This window comes from Strix aluco, chromosome 16 (assembly GCF_031877795.1).
Source record: "Strix aluco isolate bStrAlu1 chromosome 16, bStrAlu1.hap1, whole genome shotgun sequence".
In the NCBI taxonomy this organism is placed as follows: Eukaryota; Metazoa; Chordata; class Aves; order Strigiformes; family Strigidae; genus Strix; species Strix aluco.
This window is the reverse complement of record NC_133946.1, coordinates 19,714,818-19,729,195: the sequence shown is the minus strand read 5'-3', so window position 1 is coordinate 19,729,195 and position 14,378 is coordinate 19,714,818. Positions and strand designations below refer to the sequence as shown.

Below are 14,378 nucleotides of genomic sequence, written 5' to 3'. Positions count from 1 at the left end.
TTTGAGTTTACTTTTACTGAAAGCAGTACACGTGAACTGGTGTTAGGAAAACCTTTACACCATGTGCGTCACTGCTTTGTAAACGCTGGCAAGTAATACTGTTATAGACTGCTGGACTCTGCACAGGGCGCTGATCTATAGATGGTTTTTTCCTAGTAAAGGACATCTCCAATGCTAACTGTATTTAAAGGCATAGAAGAGAGTTTGAAAAGCTACAGAGAGCAGCTGTCATCATTTACTGTAATATCCTGCTGTTTAGGATAACTAATGAGTGTGTCAGTTCCTTGGATACGTTGAGCCAGATTGTTAGTCAGTATAAACTGGCTTTGCTTCATGGAACTGGGAGAGGTTTCAGGCCTTTCACCCCACCTGAGAACCCGTGTTCTAGCGAGTGTGGCAGAGCTGGGAAGGGCTGAGGGGAAGCTTGAGGTCCATGGTAGCTTTGTTAATGTGCTGGACTGGTACAGATGAATCTTCAGGGTAATCTGTGCTTTCTTTGCTGGGAAGGAGGATGGCTTCCAAGTTCATAGAATCATAGAATGGTTTGGGTTGGAAGGGACCTTAAGTATCACCCAGTTCCAACCCCCCTGCCATGGGCAGGGACACCTTCCACTAGTCCAGGTTGCTCACAGCCCCGTCCAGCCTGGCCTTGAACCCTTCCAGGGAGGGGGCAGCCACAGCTTCTCTGGGCAACCTGTGTCAGTGTCTCACCACCCTCACAGGGAAGAATTTCTTCCTTACCTCTAATCTGAATCTCCCCTCTTTCAGTTTAAAACCGTTACCCCTCATCCTATCCCTACACCCCCCGATCAAGAGTCCCTCCCCATCTTTCCTGTAGCCCCTTTAAGTACTGGAAGACCACAATAAGGTCTCCCCGGAGCCTTCTCTTCCCTAGGCTGAAGCTGTTTGAGTCTCATCCTCCTCTTTCACCACACTCTTCCTACTCGCCCCCCTCAGTGGTTGGATTTCCCTCCAGGTGGAGGGGTCCCAGGGGGATACAGCTATGTGTATGTTTGTGTGGTGAAGAAATATCACCAGTTCCTTGTATCAGGAACTGTCATGTAATTGTAGATGTCTTAGTCATATTTGCAGGGAAGTGGAAGTCTGTGGGAACTGGTGCTGGTTGATACGAGTCACCCATGTTGAGAGATTAAGGTATAGAAAGGAGGTAGTGCGGAACTGCTGGCTGGATTTGTGTTGACTGGAGATGAAATTGTGTACCTGGCTTAGTGTTGGGAATATTGTGGCATTGGCATATCGCAGAAAGCATGGACCAGGTAAAAGAAACAACTTGTATTTCTAAGTTTGGGTGTTGTTTCTTAAGCCTCTCTTGCTCTGTAGAACATGAGAAACTTTTATCAGTTTATACTTCACAGCCTGCTCATAATGATGAATTACTTTTTTTTCCAGCTGGTTCCAGGCTTTGCTTGACTTCCTGTGGCTGACTTGTGGCTCTTGTTCCCATCCAGCTGTGTGGTATCATCCCTCTGCCTTATCCTCCCATGGACTGCCTAATGTTAAAGCAGACCAGAAGCGAGACGATGTTATCTTCATAGCAGGAGTTTACTTATATCTTAAGTGATACAAAGTTTTGATACAGCCACAGCATATTTCTTAAATACAGTTTCACCGTAGGTAGCAACAGCAGCATTTCTCCTAGTTGAAAATTAAATATGTGCTTTGGTTGGCCATCTGCTCAGGGCAGGGACCAGCTAACTCATGGGCTTCAGACAACCCCAGTGCATCAGTGGTGCTTACAGCGCTGTACGAGCAGGCATTTCTGTAAGGGGGCTGCTTGCTTTTGGGTTCTGGATTGAGAGGCATTTTGTCTTCATTAGAGCAGCACACGCTAGTTGTAACGCGTGGGCATCAGCCAAGCATTGTGTTTGCAAGAGAGTACAGCACTAGCTGTACAAAGTGAATAGCAACATGTGTATGAAGTATAAACTAGCAAGTGGTTTTAGACTGTGCCAGGCTGAAGATGAGACAGAAGAGCAGAGGCAGATGGCAGAAACTGCTGGGGGGAGGTAAAGAAAGACATTATGGTTGTTATTGACTTGTGGGCCTGGTGTGGTTCTAACCAGAAATATGCTGGTTAGCCATAATGCTGTTAGAATACCAGTGGCCAGTGAACAGCTGTTATCCCTGCAAGTTTAATCTCCACCTGTAGCATTTCATCTACTTGACCAACTGTTGTGGTTTAACCCTGGCTGGCAACTAAGCACCACGCAGGCTCTTGCTCACTCTGCGCTGCCCCCACCGCTGGTGGGAAGGGGGAGCGAATTGGGAGAAAAGGGTAAAACTTGTGGGTTGAGATAAAGACAGTTTAATAGGACAGAAAATGAAGGAAAATAATAATAATAAAATAATTAGAATAGACAAACCAAGTGATGCACAATGCAGCTGCTTGCCACTTGCCAACCAATGCCCAGCCAGTTCCCGAGCAGTGGCCCCTGGCCAGCTTTCCCCTGGTTAATATACTGAGTGTGACACCACATGGTATGGAATATCCCTTTGGCCAGTTGGGGTCAGCTGTCCTGGCTGCGTCCCCTCCCAACCTCTTGTGCCCCTCCAGCCTCCTCGCTGGCAGGGCATGAGAAGCTGAGAAGTCCTTGACTTAGTATAAACGGTACTTAGCAACAACTGAAAACATCAGTGTATTTTCAACATTATTCTTATAATAAATCCAAGATACAGCACTATACCAGCTACTAGGAAGAAAATTAACTCTTTCCCAGCTGAAACCAGGACACCAATTCTAGTGTGATTGTAGCAAACCACAAGACAGAAGGACAATCAAAGTGAAATGCTTTAAATTTGTATTTTCCTGCTTTTTGTCTTCTATACATTTCTGAAGCTCCAGATGGGGGCTCTATCTTGTCATAGACTTGTATGGGCTTTGCATTTATTTTTTTCATATTTTTAAAATATATATGTATGTATCTTTTCCTGTTTTCCCCCATTTTTGTTAAGTATAGGCAGGTCATTATTTGTATGCGGTGCTGCCCAGTATGCCCCAAACAGAATCAGGAATTTCCTGAACTAGACATAGAAAATAGGTATTGTGAGAGATGATTTCTGCTATCAAAGGCCGGATTTTGGTCCCAAGATGGACCAATTAGTTGAGAGTGTTCTCTATGTTGTGTGTGATAACTGAGGGGCAGAGAAGTGGAGACTCGAGTCCCATTGATGACTGCTTTGCCTGGATAGCAGGGATCTGGAGAGGAGGTAAGGAACTGCATCTGCTGTCAAGTTGCTTTAAGTAATACGGTGTGATGTGGCATTACTGTAGCTAACTTGGCACAAAACTTTTGAAAACCTCTAAATAATTTAAAGATGTTGATACCAAAGCCATTTAGGGTCTCTTGACTTGAGTGTGAAGTATTCCAAAATATTTGCAGTGGTTTAAGCCGACCTTCATTTCTACAGCGGAACTTAAAGCAAACACAGAAAGCCATGTTGATTCTTCGTGAGATGTGTTTGGTTTTCCCAAGGCCTAGTGGTGATAGTGATCTCATTAAAGGGGTTTCTTAAATCCTTCTCCAGAGAGAAGGTGTTTGAGGTACCAGCGATGTATATAGTTGTTTAGTATCCTTGGTACAGATACCTAGGTACTGGTTTAGATGCTGTCTAAGCTTTGCAAGTAAGTGCGGGTTGGAAACTTATTGATCCTGCCTGAAAGGTGATAATTTGACTCCTGTATAGACCACAAATAAATTTTCAATGTATTCTGTGCGATTATCCTATAATGAGCTCTCATCTTGTCATGGGGCTATGTGTTTGAGAGTGTTACCCAAGGCATCCAAATTTTTCCAGGACCTGAGAAGGGTAGGGCAGAATGTTGTGAAGTCCTGGGGATGCTCCGTGACAAGACAGGGGGATGAATGTGTGCCTGAAGGGCTTTGGCTGGAAGCAAACTGAACGTGAGTGCTCACCCCGGACAGAAGGGGACACGAGACCACAAGTCAGTGGGGAAATCCAGCGGTTAAGACTGTCAGAAAGTTGCTTCGAGCAACACCTGTTAAAGCAAAGAACTCTTTGGACAATGAATGCTGCTGTCCTGGCCCAGATGGATCTGAATTGTGCTTTACGTCACCCACTGGCGAGGTCACATCCAGTGCTCACACCGTTGCCAAACACCAGTGCTCTTAAATTACTGCACAGCAGCTCTTCATTTACCACGAAGTGCCTGCCATAGCTGCAGCCATTCTGGCCCAGCGAGAGAGTTCTTTTGTTATAGCTGGCTGACGTGCTCACAGCCGATCCTGCCTTGCTCTGCCAGCGTGGGGCCAGTGGCCAGATCCAGTTACTCTGTGGCCAGATGGAAGATCAGAGCAGAGGCAACTGCTGCAGCCTGAGATGGAAAACTAACTTGGTTTGTGTGTTTTGGATGGTTGCTTTAGGAGAGCCTTTTATTCTAGACTCGTCTCAAAGTTGGGAATGTGTTGTTTTAACTCTGTGAAGTTACCACAAAGGTCAAAGATAGGATAGGTGTGTCTTCTTCCTGGAAATGTCACGGTTAAAAATTCTACGATGTAGTTTACTGCCTTGGAGGTTTTCTGGGAGCAAAATTTGTGTCCTGGTGTATCCACAGCAACAAAACTAAGATAACAGTCATTTTAAGTCACTAGTTTAAAAGGAAAAGTTGAAAAGCTTTAAAATAAAAAAGAAAAAAAAGTGAAGCTTGCACTTTGCAGAGATTACAGCACTAGAAAACTTAGTGCTGTGTCCTTAAGTGCTTCACTTGATTGATTGGAGTAGGAAATCAAATGACATGTAAGCTGTTGTTACCACCAAAATTTCCTTTGTGTGCACGGGATGATTCTCCTGCCTACCTTACTCCTCCATGGGTGCTTCTGAGTGTTTGCTCAGGGCACGCTTGTGGGATGGCGTTTGCTCCCCACGGAGCTGGGCGCTCACTGGGAGCGGGGGTACTCGGTTCATCTCCCAGCTCTGCAGCGGGCTCCTTGGGAAGGTCACTTCTGTCTTCCCGCATGATGTCAAGTGTTGTGGATGATCTCAGGGCAGCTGAAAGTGTTGCTGTGCCTTGGTGTCATGCCACAGTGTTACAGAATCACACAATCACATAGGTTGGAAAAGACCTTGAAGATCCTCCAGTCCAACCATTAACCTCACACTGACCGTTCCCAACTCCACCAGATCCCTCAGCGCTGGGTCAACCCGACTCTTCAACCCCTCCAGGGATGGGGACTCCCCCCCTGCCCTGGGCAGCCCATTCCAACGCCCAACAGCCCCTTCTGCAAAGAAATCCTTCCTAAGAGCCAGTCTGACCCTGCCCTGGCGCAGCTTGAGGTCATTCCCTCTTGTCCTGGTGCTGGTTCCTTGGCTCAAGAGACTCATCCCCCCTCTCTGCACCCTCCTTTCAGGTAGTTGTAGAGGGCCATGAGGTCTCCCCTCAGCCTCCTCTTCTCCAGACTAAACCCCCCCAGTTCCCTCAGCTGCTCCCCATCAGACCTGTGCTCCAGACCCTGCACCAGCTCCGTTGCCCTTCTCTGGACACGCTCGAGTCATTCAATGGCCTTTTTGGAGTGAGGGGCCCAAAACTGAACCCACTCATCGAGGTGCGGCCTCACCAGTGTCGAGTCCAGGGGTAAGATCCCTGCCCTGTCCCTGCTGGCCATGCTAGTGCTGATACAAGCCAGGATGCCATTGGCCTTCTTGGCCACCTGGGCACACTGCTGGCTCCTGTTCAGCCGGCTGTCAATCAACCCCCCCAGGTCCCTCTCTGACTGGCAGCTCTCCAGCCACTCCTCCCCACGCCTGTAGCGCTGCTGGGGGTTGTTGTGGCCGAAGTTAGGTGGGCCTCTGAAAGAGTGTAGTGTGACCCTGGAGCTAGCTGGTAAACCATTAGTTAGCTCCGGCAGTGCTGCATTACCCTTGCTCAGAGAGAGCTTGGAGAGTGGGGAGGATCCTCCTGTTGCTGGTGTTGCCTTCTGCATAGTGTCTCGTGTCCATACCCATCGCAGCATGGGAAGGACAGTCCTCTTTGTGCTTGTAAGGGTGACAGAGACAAATGTATGCAATATTGTGATACTAGAAGAGATGTATCAGCTCTTTGGGAATTGGAGTGATTGCTTCAGAAAATACCTGCGATCTCTACTTAAAGGCTTACAGTGTGAGATAGTTGGCTGTGTCCACTGAGAATATATTTCAGCAGATAAGTGCCTGTCATGTTTTAAAAAACACCTTATGCTTCCGAAAGTCGTGGCACAGTTTTAAGAATCACTGGGTGAGTATTGGAATCGATGCATTTAAACAGTGCTATGCCTATATTTGTGTGTATGTATAATCAGATATATGAAATTCAATCTATTCTTTGAAAAGAAACCTCTTCAGTCGTGGATTTGAAATAATGACAAATCAGGTTAAGATTTAAACTTTCCTTAACCGTTTAATAGCACTTAAATTTAAAAAGTATTTACCAGTACAGGTTTGGCTAGGGCTTTAAAGGAAAATATAAGTGCTCGAACCGCAGGAAATCAGTGGCTCAATTGTCTGGAAAAAGAGTTCACTTCAGTGCCAGGATAACCTGGGAGAGCAATAGCCTGTTCTGCAGGTGTAGGGAGAATACTTGTCACTGAAGTTGAACAGCAATATCAGTTCCATGATGGGTAACTTATGAGATTGTGAGACTGATTTGGAGTTGGGATTGCCATGTAGCTTGGGCCAGGGCTGGATTGAAGAAAGACTAAATGAAGGGTGGTGAGACATTCTCTTTGTTCTGGTGGAGCCAGTCACATTTCCTTACTTTCTTTTACTATAGACAATACTATTTTGAAAACAATTTAAAATGTAAAGTTTGTTAAACCTACTTTCTTTTCCTGGTGAGCCATCAAGTTTAGGGCAGTTTAGGTAGTAAATAAATGCTGTTTCTGCAGATTTTAATTTGGGTTGAATTTTCCTCCAAGGACAGCTTGACATAAAGTAAATGTTAAACAAACAAACAAAAAGCCACAACAAAACAAAAGAAGAAACAAAGAAAAAAACCCTACCCCAACTTTAGTAAAAAGGAAATCCATCATTCATTCATCTAAAAATGGCAAAAATTGAAACTTCAATAAATGTATCATTTATTGCATAACTGCTTGGTTAAATGAATGATGATGTATCTTCCTTAATGAATTTGCATGCTGAACTTTAGTGTATGGGGTATTTCAATCTAAGCACCTGTATGTTTTCATAGTTACTAAGCAGGGAGGATCACCCTTTTTTTTTCAGGCATAACATCTAAAAATGGAAACCGAGTTTAAAGTGGCTGACGTTAATCAAGGTTTCATATTCTGGACCTCTAATCGCTTTGATTTAATTATGAATATTGAAGCTATTAAATTATTAGTGCAGGTCATAATAGTGTCTGAATTATGAGTGAATGGTCAGGATCAGGCAGCCTCTCCCTCCTGGCAGGTGCAGAAGGTGTCGTGGGAGCTGCTCCTGTGCTCTCTGGTGAGATGTAGCATGTCCCACAGAGAATGTTCCTCTCCTTGTTTCCATGGTGGCTCTGTGCTACAAGCGACTATTTGAGTTGGTGCTGTTATCTCTGGTTGTATGTCCAGTGCTGGGTGTTTGCAGAGCTCCTTAGCCCGACTTGTACAGCCTAGGTAAAAGTGGTGACGTCTGGCCTGCTGGCCCTGGTGATATCTAGCCCTGGGTATCTACATGGGCACTGGCAAAAAGAGGTCACTTTGTAATGAATGCCTCATGGGAAGACCCACGCGGAAGAGCCTTTCTTGCTTTTTAGGGCCACCACTGAACGCTGTTGATGATGTCTCTGCTGAGAGCGGTTCTGTTTCTCAGGATTGCTTCCCAAATGGGTGCAGCTTGGTGTTTATCACGTTATGGGTCTTGCCTCAAAATAGGGAGGGTGAAGCTATTTTCCGGTTTAAGGGGAAAGAAAAAAAATATTGTTGTCTGGGCTCAGATGAATGAAAACTCAGGCAATATTAGCATATCACGGTACTAAGTGTCTCCTGTCTGCCAAATTCACTCTTTGTCTTTAAAGAGTCCAATAATTCTCACCTCTGTGCCCAGCAAGATCATGGAGCAGATCCTCTTGGAAACTCTGTTAGGGCACATGGAAAACAGAGATGACTGGTGACAGCCAACATGGCTTCACTAAGGGCAAATCGTGCCTGACAAATCTGCTGGCCTTTGAAGACAGAGTTACAGCGTTGGTGGATAAGGGAAGAGCAACTGATGTCATCTACCTGGACTTGTGCAAAGTTTTTGACACTGTCCTGCACAACATCCTTGTCTCTAAATTGGAGAGACATGGATTTGATGGAAGGACCATTTAGTGGATAAGGAATTGGCTGGATGGTCACATCCAGGGAGTAGTGGTCAACGGCTCAACGTCTGGATGGAGATCAGTGACAAGTGGTGTCTCTCAGAGGTCTGTATTTGGACCAGTATTATTTAACATCTTTGTTGGTGACATGGACAGTGCGATTTAGTGCACCCTCAGCAAGTTCACCAATGACACCGAGCTGTGTGGTGCGATCAACACGCTGGAGGGAAGGGATGTGCCATCCAGAGGGACCTGCACAGGCTGGAGAGGTGGGACTGTGCAAACCTCGTGAAGTTCAGCAAGGCCAAGTGCAAGGACCTGCACATGAGTCAGGGCAATCCCAAGCACAAATACAGGCTGGGAGATGAGTGGATTGAGAGCAGCCCCAAGGAGAAGGACTTGGGGGTATTGGAGGATAGAAAACTGACTGTGAGCCAGCAACGTGCGCTCGCAGCCCAGAAAGCCAACGGTGTGCTGGGCTGCATCAAGAGAATTGTGGCCAGCAGGTTGAGGAGGGGATTTCTGCCCCTCTACTCTGCTCTTGTGAGACCCCCCCCTGCAGTGCTGTGTCCACCTCTGGGGCCCCTACATCAGAAGGACACGGACCTGCTCGAGCGGGTCCAGAGGAGGCCACAAAGATGATTGGGGGGCTGGAGCACCTCCCCTGTGAGGACAGGCTGAGAGAGTTAGGGGGGTTCATCTGGAGAAGAGAAGGCTCTGGGGAGACCTTATTGTGGCCTCTCAGTACTTAAAGGGGCTACAGGAAAGGGGGGAGGGACTCTTGATCAGGGGGTGTAGGGGTAGGATGAGGGGTAACAGTTTTGAACGGAAAGAGGGCAGATTCAGATTAGATATAAGGAAGAAATTCTTCCCTGTGAAGGTGGTGAGACACTGGCACAGGTTGCCCAGAGAAGCTGTGGCTGCCCCCTCCCTGGAAGGGTTCAAGGCCAGGTTGGACGGGGCTTTGGGCAACCTGGGCTAGTGGAAGGTGTCCCTGCCCATGGCAGGGGGGTTGGAACAGGGTGATCTTTAAGGTCCCTTCCAACCCAAACCATTCTGTGATTCTATGAAGTAGCAGCAAGCTCTGGACAGTACTAGGGCATGTCCTGCATCTAGAAACCAGATTCCTTGACCAAAGAGTGAAGAAGTATAAGCTGCAAGGAACAGCTGTCGTGGGTCACCGCAGAAAATCACCTTGATCTCTGCCTCTGACAGCAGTGCCCAGTGAAGAATGCAAGAGTGGGGAGAGCAAGTACAGGTGTTTCAAAGCAAGAAAATCAGAGAGCAGGACTCTTGTCTAGCTCGGGGTGTCCAAGTTCCTGGAAAGCTGAGCTGTCTGTGACAGGTCTTTAATCAGACAGTTTGAATTTAGGTATTAGGACTCAATTAACCCTCTTGCTAAGCTGCAGTTTCCCCCTTAAGAACCTGTGAAGTTAGCCTGAAAAAAAATCTCAACAGTTGGGAGTTGTCAGAGACTTCTCTTTAGATGGACTCCAGGTTGTGTGGTGCACGCCAGAGAGCCAGGAAACATTTGACACAAGCCAGGACAGAAAGATTAAACACATGTCTCTGGTCTCTGGAGCAGGATGTCTGGTGCAGCTGGGTTTGAGGGGAGCCTTGTAGCACTAATTGGAGTTACACTGCAGTTGACATTCCTGTTGTTATTAAAGTTAATGCTTAGAGGCCCTGTTGTGCTCAGCAACACATGATAAATAGACATAAACATCTTGTAAAAGATGGTCTCTGGTCAGAAGAGGAGACAAAAAAAAAAACCAAAAACTGAGAATGGAAGTGGGACAGAAGCAGACAAAATGTTTTGCCTGGGGTTATACAGCAGGTCATTTGTGAAGAGGGAAGTGGAGCCCTGGTTTCTCTGATGGTGGTGCCAGCACCTTCTTGAAACTGTAGTTGCCTGAGCTGACACGTTGGATGGGTCAAGGGAAATCTGTGCAATGCCTGTGACACTCAAAGACAAGGATTTTGGATCTCTTCTGGACTTGAGTAGATGCAACCCACTGAGATCACATCCTCTCGTTAGTGTAATGCTGCCACTTCTGATGACAGCAACAACCTCTGTTTCAGGAGGTAGGATTGCAGTCTGAATAGCCGTCTGTGACCTAAGCTTCGTTAAGGTTTAACAGGCACGATGGTGCTATGGTGGTACCGGGTTATACATGACTACACGTGCTCGCTGGAGGCAGTGTTGTGTGCACGCTGCTGCATCTTCTCTGCCTTATCTCTTGGGCTGGTTGTCACCTGTGGTGAAAGCACGTGTGACTGCAGCATAGATACATCTTCAGATACACACCTCCTCCTGCATTCTTACAGAAAAGATAAGGCATGGAATGTGTTCCTGTGCACCTGTGCCTGTGTCTACTGCACTGTACTCTCTAGGAACGCAAATGAACGGGAAGACTGGGTCAGGCCAGTAGTCCGTCTGGCTTGTTTTCTTTTTCGCAGTAGCCAAGAGCACGTGCTGAACCAGCCAGCACCAGCCCACAAAAGTCACGGGGAAAGAAGGATTCGTTTGCATTGTTATTACTAAGGCTTCTAGCTTGTTCTTGCTTCGTGATTGAATTTGTTTTTCTAGGAAGAATCTTTGCTGTTATGAGTCACTCTGGCTTAAAGGAAAGATTTAGCTTTCAGCTGCCTTTTGCCTTAAAAGGTGATGTTGCTTCTGGTATTTGTCAAATTTAGGAAGAAAATCCAAATCTAAAAATCATCAGGCAGCTCTCTTCTCAAGAAACACTTGATTAGTTCTTAGTTCTTTATTTTAGAAAAACCAAAATAAAGCAACGTTTAGGGAATGCATTGCCGATTCTCCTTTGGGGCCTGCTTGATTTATGTGGCAGCAAAATGTCAGACAGCAATGCTCCGGCACATAACAGGGATGTAGCCTGCTTTCTGTTGTGCTAGATTTCTAGACCATCAGGAAATTAGCGGCATTAAGCATCTGAAATAGAAAGATTTAAAAAAAAAAAAACCCAAACCAAACAAAAAGTAGGAGTTACAGTATGGCAAACCAGGCACAGTTGATCTACAGACCAAAGGCCTTTCCAGAGGGTAGATAAGCTGCAATCTTGGTTGTCTGTGGTCAGTAAAGATGTCATAGTTCTGTTGTAGGGGTTGGCTTTTTAACTCAAAGTAATTGACAGTGGGGCTAATTGCATTGTGCCTAAATAAAATCTAGCTACAGTTCTGAACTTAATGCTAAGGAGGTGTATACACTAGTAAAAATCTCGAGGCACAAAACAGTGGTGTAATTCATTATCCGCTATAAAGCTGCAATGGAAAAGGGGTTGGTTGTGTTTTTCAGAAGGGCTTGTCTACAGTACAGACCTTACTGCTGCTTCTGTAGTTAGAAGTAAACTGTTGGTTGATGATGTGTTGGAACGTTGCTGTGCGTTTCAGTGTAGCTATAACCTTACTTTTCCCTGTGCAGCATCACTTTGTGCAATTTTACCACTCCCAGCAGAAGGTGCTTTTCATTTGTGGGTATTTGTTGCATAAACAGTTTCCACCAGCTGAGCTCGCTTCGTTAGCATTTGTCAGTCTCAGAAACTTGAATGATTAGAAGTATTTATCAATTTTACTCTCCCTTACCATGACCTTCTCTCTGCATAGGAGACATAAGCTTGTGCTGACTTAATGCTTTCTGTGCATTGTTCCCTGGGAACAACAAAGCTCGTTTGGTGGGATGCTGGTGGACCATAAATTAGAGGGTGCTGTTCTGTAGGCACTCTTTACCTGGACTTTCCTCTGCATGCCCATTGCACACTTGCTCTCACTTTAATAGTTTGTGTGTGGATTCAATGAGAAGAAGTAACCTCTAAAATGTTTTTTAATTCTGTATTGGAAATGTGCAACACAAAATTTTCTTCAACGAGTTAATCCTTATTCAACAAGTTTCATTTTAGTAACAAACTTCATTGAGGTTGAAGAGTGTGTAGGGAAGTACAGAGAAGAGGGGAAGGGGATTGTGAAGCAGGGATTTGTAATCCTGGATTGAAAAGTCTGTTCCTGAAGTGACTCCTGATCACCACCTGCCTGTTTTACTCATGAATCTGTTGGTTTGTGTCTTGCAGTGGCATCACTGAAGGGCTGGCTGTTATTGCTGTGGGAGATCAAAAGCTACTTCCCACCGTACCTTGTGTGTCATCTGCAAAACCACCGGTCACAGTGAGTTTCTCCTACATGCACTCTGTTTTCCCCAGTGAGCATATGTTAGCTGTAATCTGTGATAATAATCTTTTTCTCTATTTATACTTTTGTCAGTTCACTTAATACTGCAAAAAGATTTGATTTACCAATCCCAAGCCAAATGGATACATACCTTCTCCCTCCCCACACCCCCAAAAGATCATACTGGAAGCTCAGCATTGCAAACTCTTCTTTTCTGGCCACCTGCACACCTTGTGGTGGGGGGGGACAATGGAAGACTATGTGCTTTGAGTGTGTGTTCTGGTTATTCATCCAACGGCCAGGATGAGAATTGGACAAAATATTTTGTTCTTGAGAACAGCTTCAGAAAGAAAAACGTATTTAAATAAAAAGAGGAGTGAAAATGATTACTTGGGCAAAGAAGATTAAACTACCCTAGTCATTCAGAGTGCCAGAAGCAAACACATCATACCTGTGTGGCATCTAGTCCTAGGCAGTGGCAGGTGGAAGGAGAGGGTGTCTCAGTGCTGGAGTGTCCCTGAGCCTGTTCCTTAGGTATACTCTTAAAATGAGAGGCTGGAATTTTCTCAACAGTGTAAGAGCAGCTAATTTGGTGCTATTTGGATACCAAATGAAAACTCTTGAAAATCCTCACTCCCTCAAATTCTCTTAATTTCTACCTAAAAGAAATACAGTGAAGAAAATGCGTCCCTACTCCTACCAGCTATCTCTGAATGCCCATATAACCTGACTGTGATTCTTTTGTCAATAATTCTCTTCTAGTGATACCTCAGTAGAATATACTCAGGTGATTTTGATATTTCAGACCCTTTAGAACGATGGCATAGCAATTGCTTGCAAAACCACCTCTGGTTTTCAGACAATTATTTATCTGTCTTGCGCTGGTTGGGAAAGCTGAATATGTCGGTTGTGTATCTCCTGTGTGGAATCCATCTGCGAGACTAGAAGGGCAGGAACAAATGTATACATGTGTAAGTGTTTGCTTTGAGGAAAACTTGAGAACTCAATGAAAAAAAAAAAAAGGTAAGTGCTTAAGGGAGTGTAGGACACTTGTACAATTAAATGGCATTGAATATTGACGTGGTTTAGATTTTGGGTTATGGGGTTGGGTGTAAGGGAAGTAATTGTGCTCAGGTAACTGATTCTCCTAAATACTAATGGCAATAACAGGAGGAAGCAATGTTTTAAAAGGAAAAGGCCCCATTTTGTGATTTGAGTCCAGAAGGCCACTGGGCACAATGCACTCGTTCACTCACCCCTTCCACCTCAGTGCTGGGAAGGAGAAAAATGAATCCAAAAGCTCAGGAATGGAGATGAGGACAGAGAGGGGTCACTCACCCATTAGCCATCACAGGCAAAAGACAGTCTCGTTAGAGGAAGAAAAAGGATGTCACTTTAATTCAAAACAGTAACGATAATGACACTTAACAGACAGAATGGGACAGTGAGAAGCGTTACCACATCTTAAAAACACCTCCCCCCACCCCTCCCTTCTTCCAGGGCTCAGTTTTGTTCCCAATATCTCTACCTCCTCCCCCAGCGGCACAGGGGATGGGGGGTGCAGTCAGTCTGCTCCTTCTTCCTGCAAGGGAGGGGGCAGCACTCCTCTGCATTCTCCCCCTGCTCCATGTGCGTCCCTCTCACAGGAGACAGTCCCCCACAAACTCTCTCCTTCGTGACTCCTCCCCATGGGGTACATTCTTCCTGAGATGCTCCGGTGTGGGTCACCCCCACGTGTTGCAGTCCTCCCAGTGCCAAACTACAACCACAGGGGCTGCTTCTCCCCACAGAGTCCCAGGGGTCCCCCGCAGGCCGCAGGCGAGTCTCTGCTCCCCTGGTGACCTCCATGGGTGTCAGGGGGGTGCCCCTGCCATCTCACCACGGGATATGG

General features: G+C 45.9%; 1 protein-coding gene across 3 annotated transcripts in view; it reads left to right on the top strand.

Annotated features, from left to right (window-relative positions):
- TSPAN4 (tetraspanin 4) overlaps nucleotides 1-14,378 on the top strand; it is a 455,720-nt gene that overhangs the window by 60,919 nt on the left and 380,423 nt on the right. For all 3 annotated transcript variants that reach the window (XM_074842682.1, XR_012625475.1, XM_074842680.1), the window contains one exon: nucleotides 12,391-12,484. The gene's annotated coding sequence lies outside the window, so the exon portion shown is untranslated. Of the gene's footprint in view, nucleotides 1-12,390; nucleotides 12,485-14,378 lie in introns of those variants that run through there.